The 12,720-nt window shown below is 35.1% G+C and overlaps 1 protein-coding gene across 2 annotated transcripts in view; it reads right to left on the minus strand.

Annotated features, from left to right (window-relative positions):
* Positions 1–6,411, minus strand: part of LOC127977158 (chromodomain-helicase-DNA-binding protein 2) — a 44,740-nt gene extending 38,329 nt beyond the window's left edge. The window contains exon 1 of one of the 2 annotated variants that reach the window (XM_052581862.1): positions 6,302–6,411. The gene's annotated coding sequence lies outside the window, so the exon portion shown is untranslated. The remainder of the gene's footprint in view (positions 1–6,301) is intronic. The other variant, XM_052581863.1, reaches the window with a different exon arrangement.
* Positions 6,412–12,720: the final 6,309 nt, after the last annotated feature.

Below are 12,720 nucleotides of genomic sequence, written 5' to 3' on the forward strand. Positions count from 1 at the left end.
TTCTGGAAAGTATGTTAATTTATTGTACATGTACTCAATACTTGGCAGGGGCTCCTTTGCTTTAATTACTGCCTCAATTCAGCTTGGCATGGAGGTGTTCAGTTTGTGGGACTGCTGAGGTGGTGTGGAAGCACAGGTTTCTTTGACAGTGGCCTTCAGCTCATTTGCATTGTTTGGTCTCTTGTTTCTCATTTTCCTCTTGACAATAGCCCATAGATCCTCTATGGGGTTCAGGTCTGGTGAGTTTGCTGGCCAGTCAAGCACACCAACACCATGGTCATTTAACCAACCTTTGGTGCTTTTGGCAGTGTGGGCAGGTGCCAAATCCTGCTGGAAAATGAAATCAGCATCTTTAAAAATTTGGTCAGCAGAAGAAGAATGAAGTCTTCCAAAATGTCTTGGTTAAACGGGTGCAGAGACTATGGTTTTCAAAAAACACAATGGACCAACACCAGCAGATGACATTGCACTCCAAATCATCACAGACTGTGGACACTTAACACTGGTCTTCAAGCAACTTGGGCTATGAGCTTCTCCACCTTTCCTCCAGACTCTAGGACCTTGGTTTCCAAATGAAATACAAAACTTGCTCTCGTCTGAAAAGAGGACTTTGGACCACTGGGCAACAGTCCAGTTCTTCTTCAACTTAGCCCAGGTACGACGCCTCTGACGTTGTCTGTGGTCCAGCAAATTCCATGAAATGTCTGTGTGTGGTGGCTCTTGAAGCCTTGACCCCAGCCTCAGTCCATTCCTTGTGAAGTTCACTCAAATTCTTGAATCAATTTTGCTTGACAATCCTCATAAAGCTGCTGTTCTCTCGGTTGGTTGTGCATCTTTTTCTTCCAAACTTTTTCCTTCCACTCAACTCTCTGTTAACATGCTTGGATACAGCACTCTGTGAACAGCCATGTATTTGGCAATACATGTTTGTGGCTTACCCTCCTTGTGAAGGGTGTCAATGATTGTCTTCTGGACAACTGTCAGATCAGCTGTATTCCCCATGATTGTGTAGCCTAGTGAAACAAATTGAGAGGCCATTTTGATGGCTCAGGAAACCTTTGCAGGTGTTTTGAGTTGATTTGCTGATTGGCATGTCACCATATTCTAATTTGTTGAAAGTGAATTTTTGTTAAATTTGAGCAATTAAAAGAACCAAAGAACTTAAACTACTTCAGTCTGTGAGCATTGAATTTATTTAATACACAATGTTTCACAATTTGAGTGGAATTACTGAAATGAACTTTTCCATGGCATTCTAATTTATTGAGATGCACCTGTAATTTTATGATTGCAATTAATGCAGTGTTCTGTGCTGAGTTAACACTGATGTGAATGCATGTTGTTGTGCAGTATCTTGAGAAAGAGGCGCCAGAACTACAGCTTATAGAATGTGCGCTGTAGCACCATACTACAATATTTCTTCAAAACCAGATTGTGGAGACATTTTTATCGCCCACGATCAAAAATCGTTATATCGCAGACCCTTATTAATAAATGATTTTTAAAGATTCATTTTTATTCTCTCTTTCTTTTTTTTTCTAACACAAGAATGTGAGACCTGTAATAAAGGAAAAAAAAACCAGCAGCTTCAAAATTTGTGTTTGGCCTACAGTGTTATGTTGTCGTTTTAGTCTCTTATAATGATGATAAATACAGACCATATTTTACTATGTATGAAACTCCCAACCTAATCTCATCACAATGTGATTTGTATAAAACAATGTGCTTTCTGTGCTCTTCTTAATTTGTAGTTTCATCTGAATGCTAACATTTGTAAAAGTCAGTCAAAACAAGTTTTGAGGTTAATTGATCTAATTTTGTGTCTTCAAATAAAAAGTCTGTGGCCTATTCTGTACTATGTTGAATTTGCCTGTAGTCTCTTTGTTAATAAGGGATTTGCAAAGACTGAAATTTGTCCCAGAAGGCCCAGAGTGCCATAGCGTTGTTATTTTTTATTTAATATGAAGTGTTAATATTCAGTAATTCCATGAGTTGTACATTTCATACATCTTCACTATTCATTAAACCTATAGGCTAATTAAGCGAAAATGAGTCAATCTGAATTTGTGTTACTTTTATGACGTCTTTAATAAAATAAAAAATAAAACCAGTCTTTAATTCTTTATCTAAATAGTGTAAACAGTAGATTTTATTATTTTGGAATTTTATATTATTTTATTTTAACATTAATTTTATATTAATTTATATTATAGTTACATTTAATATAAATTACATTATCAATGCAACAGTCACCAAGAAAAAAACAGGTTTCATGTGCAGGTTGCAACAACAGCCCAAATATGACACATTGGATTAATGCTATTGCAGTATGAATAACATATTAAGTTGTTTTAAAATGTATAACCTTTCATTTATGAACAAGTAGCTGATGTTTAGCCTACAGTAGCAGAAGCTTAGTTCTGTCAAGGGCTCATTTCTATCTTCTCCAACAGCTAGTCTGCATATCGCATTTGGTCACTAAGCAACTGTAACTGGATCATTCCCCTCCCCCTTCTTCTCTAAAGTCATGCCACGTAGGCACCATAGACTGTGTAGGCACTTGAAAATGCACCGGGTGGACGGTTCATGGCAGGCAGAGGCCCCGAGCTGAACTCGATTGATTATTTGTGTACAACCAGGACTAGAATTATATATAAATTAGCCAAACATAAATAGAATGTGGCATCGAAGCCAATATTCTATTATGTCTGTACTTTTCTAAAAAATGATAATGATAATGTGATATTATGGCCCCTATTATCAGCACACAAATTTGGATGCACATGCTAGTGTAGTACTGAATAAAACAAAGTGTTAAATAAAATATGGGCTGGTCTGAAAAATAGGCTGCACAGATATCTAGGAGCCCTCTTGTGGCTTTATGAATATATTTTTAATCTGTGGATCTACAGAGAAAGTTGCAGTTCTTCCGACTTAATGTATGCTTGAGAGTTGACTTATAAATGTTAAATCTGTGCTCATGTACACACACACACACACACACACACACACACACACACACAGACACAGACACATACGTTAGCCTGGACCACTGTCTTAAGTGTAACTTTTCCGAAATTTTTGGAATAAATAAGATTTCCATTGATGTATGGATTATTAGGATTGGACAATATTTGGCCAAGAAACAACTATTTGAAAATCTGGAATCTGAGGGTGCAGAAAAATCACAATACTTAATGAATTCTTAGCAGTGCATATTACTAATTAAAAATTAAGTTTTGGTATGTTTACGGTAGGAAATGTACAAAGTATCTTGGAATATTTGGAGTAGCTAAAGTGGAACTATTGCAAGTATACTTTTAAATATCTTGCATTTAAAACTGATATTATTCAAAGATTATACAATCCTCAACAACAGTGACATTAACATATACATAACATATGCGTCAACATATTCTCAACCATTGTCCAGTACATTTTTGGTTTGGGATCCAAACTAAAACATGAAAAAAAAAAAAAATGTTTCCACTGATTGTATTTGTGCAGTGCGCCATCATGTGGCTAATATAAACTATGCACTTAATTTACTTGACTTTTTCTTTGTTTTAGAAGTGTTTAACTTTGAGTATAATTCAACAGCACATCCAAAAAATCACAACCTCGGTTACAAAACTAATGATGTATTTAGAAGTGTGACACACCAAGGAATGTGTGTCTGCTTATGATCAAACTTTTTTTGTTGTTTTAAAAGTATTATTATTATTATTATTATTATTACTAATATAAAAAACACTCATATGAGTTTGATTTTAATGCAAATTATGGATTTAATATAGTATCATATTATATGATTTTGATTCAGTAGGCTATATGAACTAAGACTCATCTGTTATTAATTGTTCAAGTATGGAACACAGGAAAGCCCAAGCTGAATCCAAGAATAACCAATTTCCTTTACTTATAACCTTAAGGGGTCAAATCATGCACTTATTAACATATAATGTTTTTTTTTTCAATATAAACCGTCTCATTATTTTTTTCATGACCATTTTCTACTCTCTCTTTCTCTCTCTCAAATTAAGCAGGCTGTTTTTGTGCTGCAGGGTACATTTAATGCACTCTTATTTTAGAAACAGAGATTTTCTCTGATAAGATAAGGATTTAAGGTTTTCTGTTGCGGTTAAACAGTACTTTAATGAATAATTCTTCAACAAAAGCTGCTTTGTAAAGTCTACATAGCGTATATTTTTTCGCTATTCTTTTAATAAGCTGTATTCCTTGCATAAGCTACTCAAATTGGCTGAAATAATGATTTAAAAAAAACAAAACATAACCCACTTGTATCTTATCCTTGGCTCCCTTTTAAAGGTGAGTTATTCCTAGATGGATGGATGGATGGATGGATGGATGGATGGATGGATGGATGGATGGATGGATGGATGGATGGATGGGTGGGTGGATGAATAGCTGTTAGCTAGACAGACAGAAAGACAGACAGATAGATAGATAGATAGATAGATAGATAGATAGATAGATAGATAGATAGATAGATTTGCAATATGTATATAATTTATAATAAAATGACGACACATATACATATTCCAATGAATTATTAAAATGTCAGCTGTAAATCTGTCTTACAGGCTACTCTCGAGGAACAGTGCAATAATTCAACACCACAACTATCAACATGCGCCCTTCTTCCATGACACCACGTCTGTGCCACACGCTGATGCGCATTGGTTCCTCGTCGGCTTGGACCCTCCCGGAGCTCTTCCGGGTGTGGATAACCCACATTTCCTCCTGCCGCCTCGCATTCCCAAGAAAACATCCTGGATAACGGGCCGAGCTGCGTGTGAGTGCAGACCATCGATTGAAACCGAGCACTCGAGGTAGAAGACAGATAGTTCGCGAGATACAGGACCCGTTTGACGACCGACTGGAGGAACCGTGGAATATTGGAGATGTCAGAGCATCATTTCCCAGCACCATTCGCCAGCCAGCTGTTGTTCACGTTTTGAGTTACAGAACGCCGACCTTCTCTGTTACGGACTCTGTACAATATACAAGACATTAAGCAAGCAGTTTAAACAGGGAAACAATATGTGGCTATATACTTTGGCTATTGCTCTGGTTGTGATTGCGCATGAGGTGAACGGAGAGCCACATACGCGTCCATCCTCAGCGACGCCGCTCAACTCAACATTACCCCCTCAAGAAGAAAATTCATCACATAATGAAACCGAGTCAGCGGTGGGATCGCGTATTTCCACTATTTTAAGGGATCTTCCTACCATCAAAAGCATTTCGATTTCCATCTGCGTATTAACAGTCTTGCTAATCACGTGCCTTGTCATAAAAATATGCAGGTAACATATAATTTGTCCTATATTTAAATGGTTTATTATTGTGTTGGTCTGAGTGCTTGTGCAGATATTCTGTTATTGTTGTTTCCAAGAAAATGCCACCTTGCTCATAATTGAAAATGGCGTAATTTTCGACTCATTGGTAGCTAAATGTCTCTGTTGTTTAGTGTCGCAGTTCGTCAAATATAGAATTCGTTTATTTCGGAACATTCTAGATTCTCTGTTAACGTTGACACGTTATCCCTGATCTAATCCTCTAACGGCTTTGGAAGCATATGGTTCGCCTCTAGGAACCTGTTTTTATACAGTCTACGGTAGGAACCCGAGAACCGACTCAGAATCTTTATCTAGGAACCAGTCCAAATATTTTTTGACTTTCGGTACCGTTAACGGATGCGAACGAAACGAAAATACTCTGACAGTGTTTCCAGCACTGTGTACAGTAAAAACATACATAGCACGAACAGTCCGGTTTCTGAACAAACGAATAGTGACTCTTATGAACCGGTTCTTTTTAGTGATTCAAAACACTTAATGAACGAGTTTGTGTTTTGTTATTGTGGTGCTTAAAACGAAACTTGGTGACTGATTTGTCAACAGGATATGTAATTGAATACATTATGAGTTTTGTGGAAGTGGTGTTTCATAAAAATAAATAAATGACATTATATATAAAAGCAGAATAATTTATTGGATTGCATTTGTCATATCTAGAAAGTAGCCTATATGAAAAGTCTGTCACTATAGACAACCTTTTAAAGAATTGTATTATTTATGATTTGTTATATTAGTTCTAAAATTATCTAATATGGCAACAGACTGTGAAGGGAAGTGAGTGACCTTTTTTTTTTTTTTTCTCAAAATTACTAAAATGCTCATTAATAGCAAAGGAATTGAAATCTGATGTTCCCATCACTACTTGACTAAAAAGAAAACTCTCATACATTGAACATACAGTTCGTAACTTTACTCACCTGTTCTCTCCATCCCTGGTTTGATTAGATCGGCAAAGAAGATCAGAAAAACACGAAAGTATGACATCATCACAACTCCTGCCGAGCGTGTGGAGATGGCTCCTTTAAATGAAGAAAATGACGAAGAAGACGACTCGACCCTGTTCGATATCAAGTACAGGTGAGCACCACAACATTTGCTTACAACATTGCATAAGATCTTGTGTATTAACGTTCCGATGCTTTTTAAAATGGATATTTTAAAAAACAAGTTGAAGGGAGGGGGACTAATGTCTAAACTAGTGGCATGTGGGTCTGAATCATATTTGATTTGTTTCCAAGTCTGCCTGTTAAATACCGTCAATCTTCACAGGAAAACAAGATTCCGTTTCTTCCCAGATGTTCGGCAATAAATGTAGTGTAGTGCAGTGCAGCTACATATTTTTTTCTGCAGTTAACACCACATTTGAAATATGTTTCAGTAAACAGAGCAGCGACGCCGAGGGACAAGGAAGTGGTGCTAAAAAAATCGAACAAAGACTGAAATGTCTAAGGACTTTCATCTCATTAGAATAAAGTATTAGCTAATGGAAAATGCCTCCCCAAGCACTTAATGCGTATTTGAACATTTTGCTGAAGAAGAGTGTTTATGTGCTACCTTTCTGACGGAAATGTTTGCTTTTTATACAGACTTAAGTTGTTAATGTTTCCTGTTTTTTGTGTTGCTGGACAAATATCTTACAAGGTGCATTATTATAATCTTAAAGAGCAGTGTTTTAATACTCAGTAGTTGTTTACTGACTATATGAATGTTCTTAGTGTGACCTCACAGGTCACAATGGAAATAGTTGTGTTATTTGGAGGGCTAGTGAGCGTCAAGACTTGACTTCTCCCTTCCGTCCAATTGTTCTTTGACTGAGAAACTGCTTCCTTTTTGCTGGGCATGGCTCCCTGTTTATCAGCTTTTATTGGCAATGCAGCTGTTTGATAGTGTGGCAAACCCGTTTGACAACTAGAAACGTGATATTTTTGTTAGTTTTCTTATCCCTCTCATTTAAATTTTTTGCTTTTTCATAGGTGAATTCCATTCTGCGCTCCGAGTCATTGTTGAAGATCTCTTTTACCCCCCCTGGATACCTCTGTGTGAACACATCTATACAGGAACTGTGCTCGGCTTGAATCTTCAGTAGAAGCAATGTTTTGTTTATGTATTAATATGTTTTGACATTCCAAACCAGCATGAAACCTGATGTTTTATGGAAGCTTTTCTGTAGAAAGCACATAAAGTTAATCAAAGAGTAGGAGTTCTTTTGCTCCAAAAAAGGGAGACGCTAAAGTTAATCCTCCAAAAATTAATTATTGCTTTAATTATTGCACGACATTTCATGTTTTTTTCTTTTGCTCCAAAAGCATTCCAGGTAATTCAATATAATATATTCAACAGTTGGCCTTGAATGTATCAGGCAGCTTGAAGATTTCTGTTAGAGTATATCACACTAAAGCTATTTTGAGTCATATCTTTGAAATGTAATCAATATAATTCCAGACAATTATTCAAATTATCGATTCAAAAAGTCTACACATAGCTTACTTTAAGTGATTTAGCTGTGCTTGAATCAGCTCAACGTTTCAAACGAAATGAATATAGATATATTTGTGATGGACAGAGATTATTATTATTTTTTCCCCTGAATCTGACGATGTTTAATGGATTTGTATGTTCCAATACTGAAACTGTCTTTATTATATATATATATACTATTGTCTGTAAATACTGTGTGCAAATTATTCCTCTGAAATAGTTTATTTTTTAGACAGAAAAAGGCATATTTTGATTTAATAAGAGTAATATGTTTCAAACCTCCCTATATTTTGAGAACTATTAATCTACTAACCACTAATTGTGCATATTTACTGTATAAGGGTTGAATGTATGCGTGAGAGAGGATGTGTGTGGAGTCTGGAGAATATTGTTGCCGTATTGCTGCTCTCTGACGTTGGGGGTTGTTTTTTATTGCATCGCATATGCACACCTCCTTTTTTAGTTTAGTGGGTTTTACAGTGGAAAACTGCAGTGCCACACATCATGAAGGGTTTAAATGCATATATAGCTGTCATATCAGAAATATTCAATTATATTTCCCAGGTTTAGAGCAGCATTGAAAGAATATCTTCTAGCTACAGTGATATATTGTAATATGTGACTTTTCCTTCAAACTTCTCGGTGCTCCTGCTAGATGTTAATGTGAAGGACTTATGTTCAACATCTGAGGGCCAATAAGAATGTTTATGGAATTCTAAATTGTTTATGATGTAATTATTGTCTGACTAGAAACTGAAGTATGTGATTCTCTCTCCTTCTGTTCTACTCGAAATGTTTCCAACTTCCTAAGGTTTTTCATACAAATCTGAATGGAGAGGAATGGGAAGTTACAAGTATTTAATGCGAGCGATTGCTGACGGCTGTAAAACTGCACTGTTAACATGAAATGTTTTTTCTGCATTGTCTTGTCTGGGGTGTTTTTTTTTTCTTCTTCCTTTGGCATTTTGTGATAATTGAACATGTCTTAAAATACATGCTTAAACTTTTTTCTGCTTTTGTCTCAACATGGTTGCTAGTCTTAACACTGGACTAAAAAAAAAAAAAAAAAAAAATCTGTGCTAATTGTAGATTATTGTTTCTGAAGAGTACCAAATCATAAATGTACTTTTTGGGGGGGTTTCTTCATTAATAAAAATACTTTCTAAATGAAATCAATACAAATGTCAATGCATCAGAATTATTCAAACAAGGTGTGTCAAATGCGTTGTTTGAAACCTGGTTTGAGCTAGAATGCAAGTTGGCAGATCTGCCACAAACGTGTTAATCAATAACTTGCAACAGCTCAAGAACGGAATAACAGTTTTTTCAATTGTCTGGCTTCACAAGCTTTAGCTGCACAGAATAATTTTGGCTAACTCAACAAAAAAAAAAAAAAAGACAAATACATGCAAAAGACGAGTTTCAAAATTGGTGTTCCTTTATTGGTGCGCACTCAGAAAAAGTTAAAAACTGTCATTGAGGTGGTACTGTCAAAAGGTAATTACATGTAGTTTTAAAGAACTAATATGTATAATTTGGAGGTAAATAAGGAAAGATGCCACAGTGATAGCTTTGCACCTTTGAAGTGTTCACCTAGAATGTATCCATATTAATAGCCCTCTTAGTTTTTTAATTATTACATTGAGTTCTAACACATGCTGTGTGTGTGTGTGTGGAGAGTTTTACTGAGAGAGTATGTTTCACTTAATCGCATGGATGCATGCCACTTCATTACTTGCAGAATGCGGACACGTTTTGCTCCACACGACACAAATCTGGCTTTATGTGGAATTTTGGTGTTAAACGAGCCACCAAGTCTTTCCATCCTTTGTGGCTGTTCCCCTCTAAAATAAGTTGTGAAGCACCACATAGAATATTGTAAATACTCTTTTTGCCTGACATGAAAGGCTTTTAAAAAAGTTTTTTCCTGTGATAAAATCTTAAAACAAACTTTGGCTGAGCTGAGTCATTGTCTACAGCTACTCCTCACGCGTTGGTCACCCACAAGGCTTTAAAACGCCATATTTCCAGAAATTTGCCTGACAAGACATCACGCCACATACTTTTCTGAAAATATAGGTGGCTAAAATGCTGTGTGGCTCATAAATCATAAACGATTTACTTTTTTCCCAGACTGGATCCCTTTTGTAGCATCTGTTTTCCTTTTTATTTAAACTCTATAATACTTAATTAAAGGAACTGTTCACCTACACTCTTAAAAATAAAGGTGCTTAAAGATTTCTACACAGCGATGCCAAAGAAAAACTATTTTTGGTTCCACAAAGAACCATTAAGTCAAAGGTTCTCTCTTTCTTACCTTTTTTATAATCCGAAGAACCTTCTTTCTCCACAAATAATCTTTTAGTGAAAAGAAACATTTACACAAAAAGGTTCTTCTATGGCACTTTTATTTTTAAGAGTGTACAAATGAAAAATTGCTGCAAAAAAGGCCATCTAAGATGTAGATACGTCTGTTTATTAATCAGTTTACATCAGTTGTACACCTATGGATCCTCTGCAGTGAATGGGTGCCGTCAGAATAAGAGTTCCAACAGCTGATAAAAACATCAGAATAATCCACATGACTTCAGTTTCCTTAATTCAAATCTTGTGAAACGAAAAGCTGTGTTTGTAAAAAAAACAAATTCATCATTAAGTTTTTATAACTTTAAGCCACCGCTTGTGGACAAAATACAAATTGCTTGTGGATTATTGAGATGTTTTTATCCACTGTGTGGACTCTCAATCTATAACGGCACCCATTCACGACAGAGGAAACATGAGCAGCTATTGGGTCGGGGGAGTGGGGGGGGGGTGAACTATTCCTTTAAAGTATAACAGCATGACTTTTTAAGCTCAGAGATCCAGCATCTAATTTAAAATATGCATTTAGATCTAAAGAATTTTACACAGCCTGTTACAGTTTTACCATACAATGAAGACAAAGAAGCTCTCATGCCCCCAAACATCTGGGCTATTTTGGGTGTAAAGTTAATAGGGTCCCTAACCACACAGGTCATTCAGTAAAAACAGAAACAAAAGGATCCCCCCTTTCTCTTCAAACACCAGACACTGTGGTAATCATTAACACATCCTGAAAGCAGGAAACGTGGACATCTCTTCCGAACGTCCTCCAAGCTGTGACCTGCAGTCAGTTGCGATGTAATTAAGTTTACTCATATTGGTTACAGACCGTTTCTGTTTTTTTCAAAACACAGGGGTGCTTTTACGGATAAATGCGTTCATTATGTCGGATGGCCTGCTGACGTCTGCGGTGAGACAATTATCTATTTTTAACTTAACTGGAGACATAATAAGAGCAACATGTAGTGCGGCGAATGCTCCATGTCAAAAACACGACAGATCACATGGTTCGAAACACATGAGAAGCTCCTCGCTGGACTGGTGTTTATGCAGAAAACTATCCCAACATTTCACTAATTCTGATTAACTGCCTCCAGAAAACCTCCAGCAAACAACTTCTAGGAAAACATCCTTTTATTAGACCTCAAAGCAAATGTAATGAAATTTGTCCCTCAGCTATTTTAATTTTTGTGTGTGTGTATCTGTTTTCCAAAATAAAATGACCCTTTAAAAATGTTTTTTTTCTGTGTATTTTCAAGAAGTTAAATGCTAAATTAATTTATGTCTAGGGTCATGACATGTGATGTAACCGTTAAATAAAAAAAGTTATATTGTTCCTTGATTACCATGTCCACTTCGAAATTATTTAAAGACATTCAAATATTTTATAAAGGGAAAAAGTATTGCTTACAAATATCATGGGTTTTTACAATACATTTGACTTTTTGGGGGAGCCGCATCACATTTTACAATGTCAAATAAACTTGCATTGTTGTAAAAAAAATATCAAATAAATTTGTTCAATTCCAAATGAAAATCGGAATTAAATTAATCTGATACTTGTTGACCTTGATAAAGGTCTGCAGAGGTTTTTCTGTGATTAAATTTGCGTTTTATTTTTTAATATATTTTTTTGATGTCACACCACATTACTTTTTATAAATGTGAAGTTTTAAAAATATGAATAAGCAATTAAGTTCTTTTGTGAAGCAATTTTTTATTTATTTATTCCTGCATTGCTCTTATATTTTTACTTTATGGCCCCCAAAAATATACATTTCAATGTACACTACCATTCCTTTTTTTTTTTTTTTTTTTTTTTAAATAAATATCCATAATAAAAATAACAAATGCATGAATTTGACCAAAAGTGAAAGTAAAATCTTACATTTGCAAAAATATACATTTCTGTTGATATTTCTATTTTTTTAAAATCCTAAATTGTTATTTTATATTAAACTAGAACAATTCAAATGGTAATATTTTACATTATTACTTTTATTGTATTTTTTTTTTAAATGCAGCATTGGCATAAGAAACGTTCAGATTTTTTTTTTTTTAAATCTTACTCCAAACTTTTAAACCGTATGTTTAGTCTTTATGAGAAATGTTATAAATGGAGATTGTTATTAAACAACTTGTTCCCAAGCAATTTCCTATGATGCCCAAATAATAAATCTTATTTGAGGTAACATATAAAACACATGGAGTAAATGGTTAAATTTTAAATGACATCATTTGCTGTAGTTTTCTAAATGTTTGACCAATGAAAACATTTTAGCTTCAGTAAAGGTTGAGCCAACTAAAAACTAACAATTCAGATAACTCTTCGAAGTCAGAAATGGACTGAATGTAAAATTTGTGAAAATAGTTACTAAATAATAATTAGCTGAAACAGCTTGAAATATTTTTTTTACAGTTTATGCATGAATAAACTGAAAAAAAAAACCATTGTGTTATGTCACTGACCCTTTTATCACACTGGACAGATGAG

The sequence above is a fragment of the Carassius gibelio genome, chromosome B18 (genome assembly GCF_023724105.1).
Source record: "Carassius gibelio isolate Cgi1373 ecotype wild population from Czech Republic chromosome B18, carGib1.2-hapl.c, whole genome shotgun sequence".
In the NCBI taxonomy this organism is placed as follows: Eukaryota; Metazoa; Chordata; class Actinopteri; order Cypriniformes; family Cyprinidae; genus Carassius; species Carassius gibelio.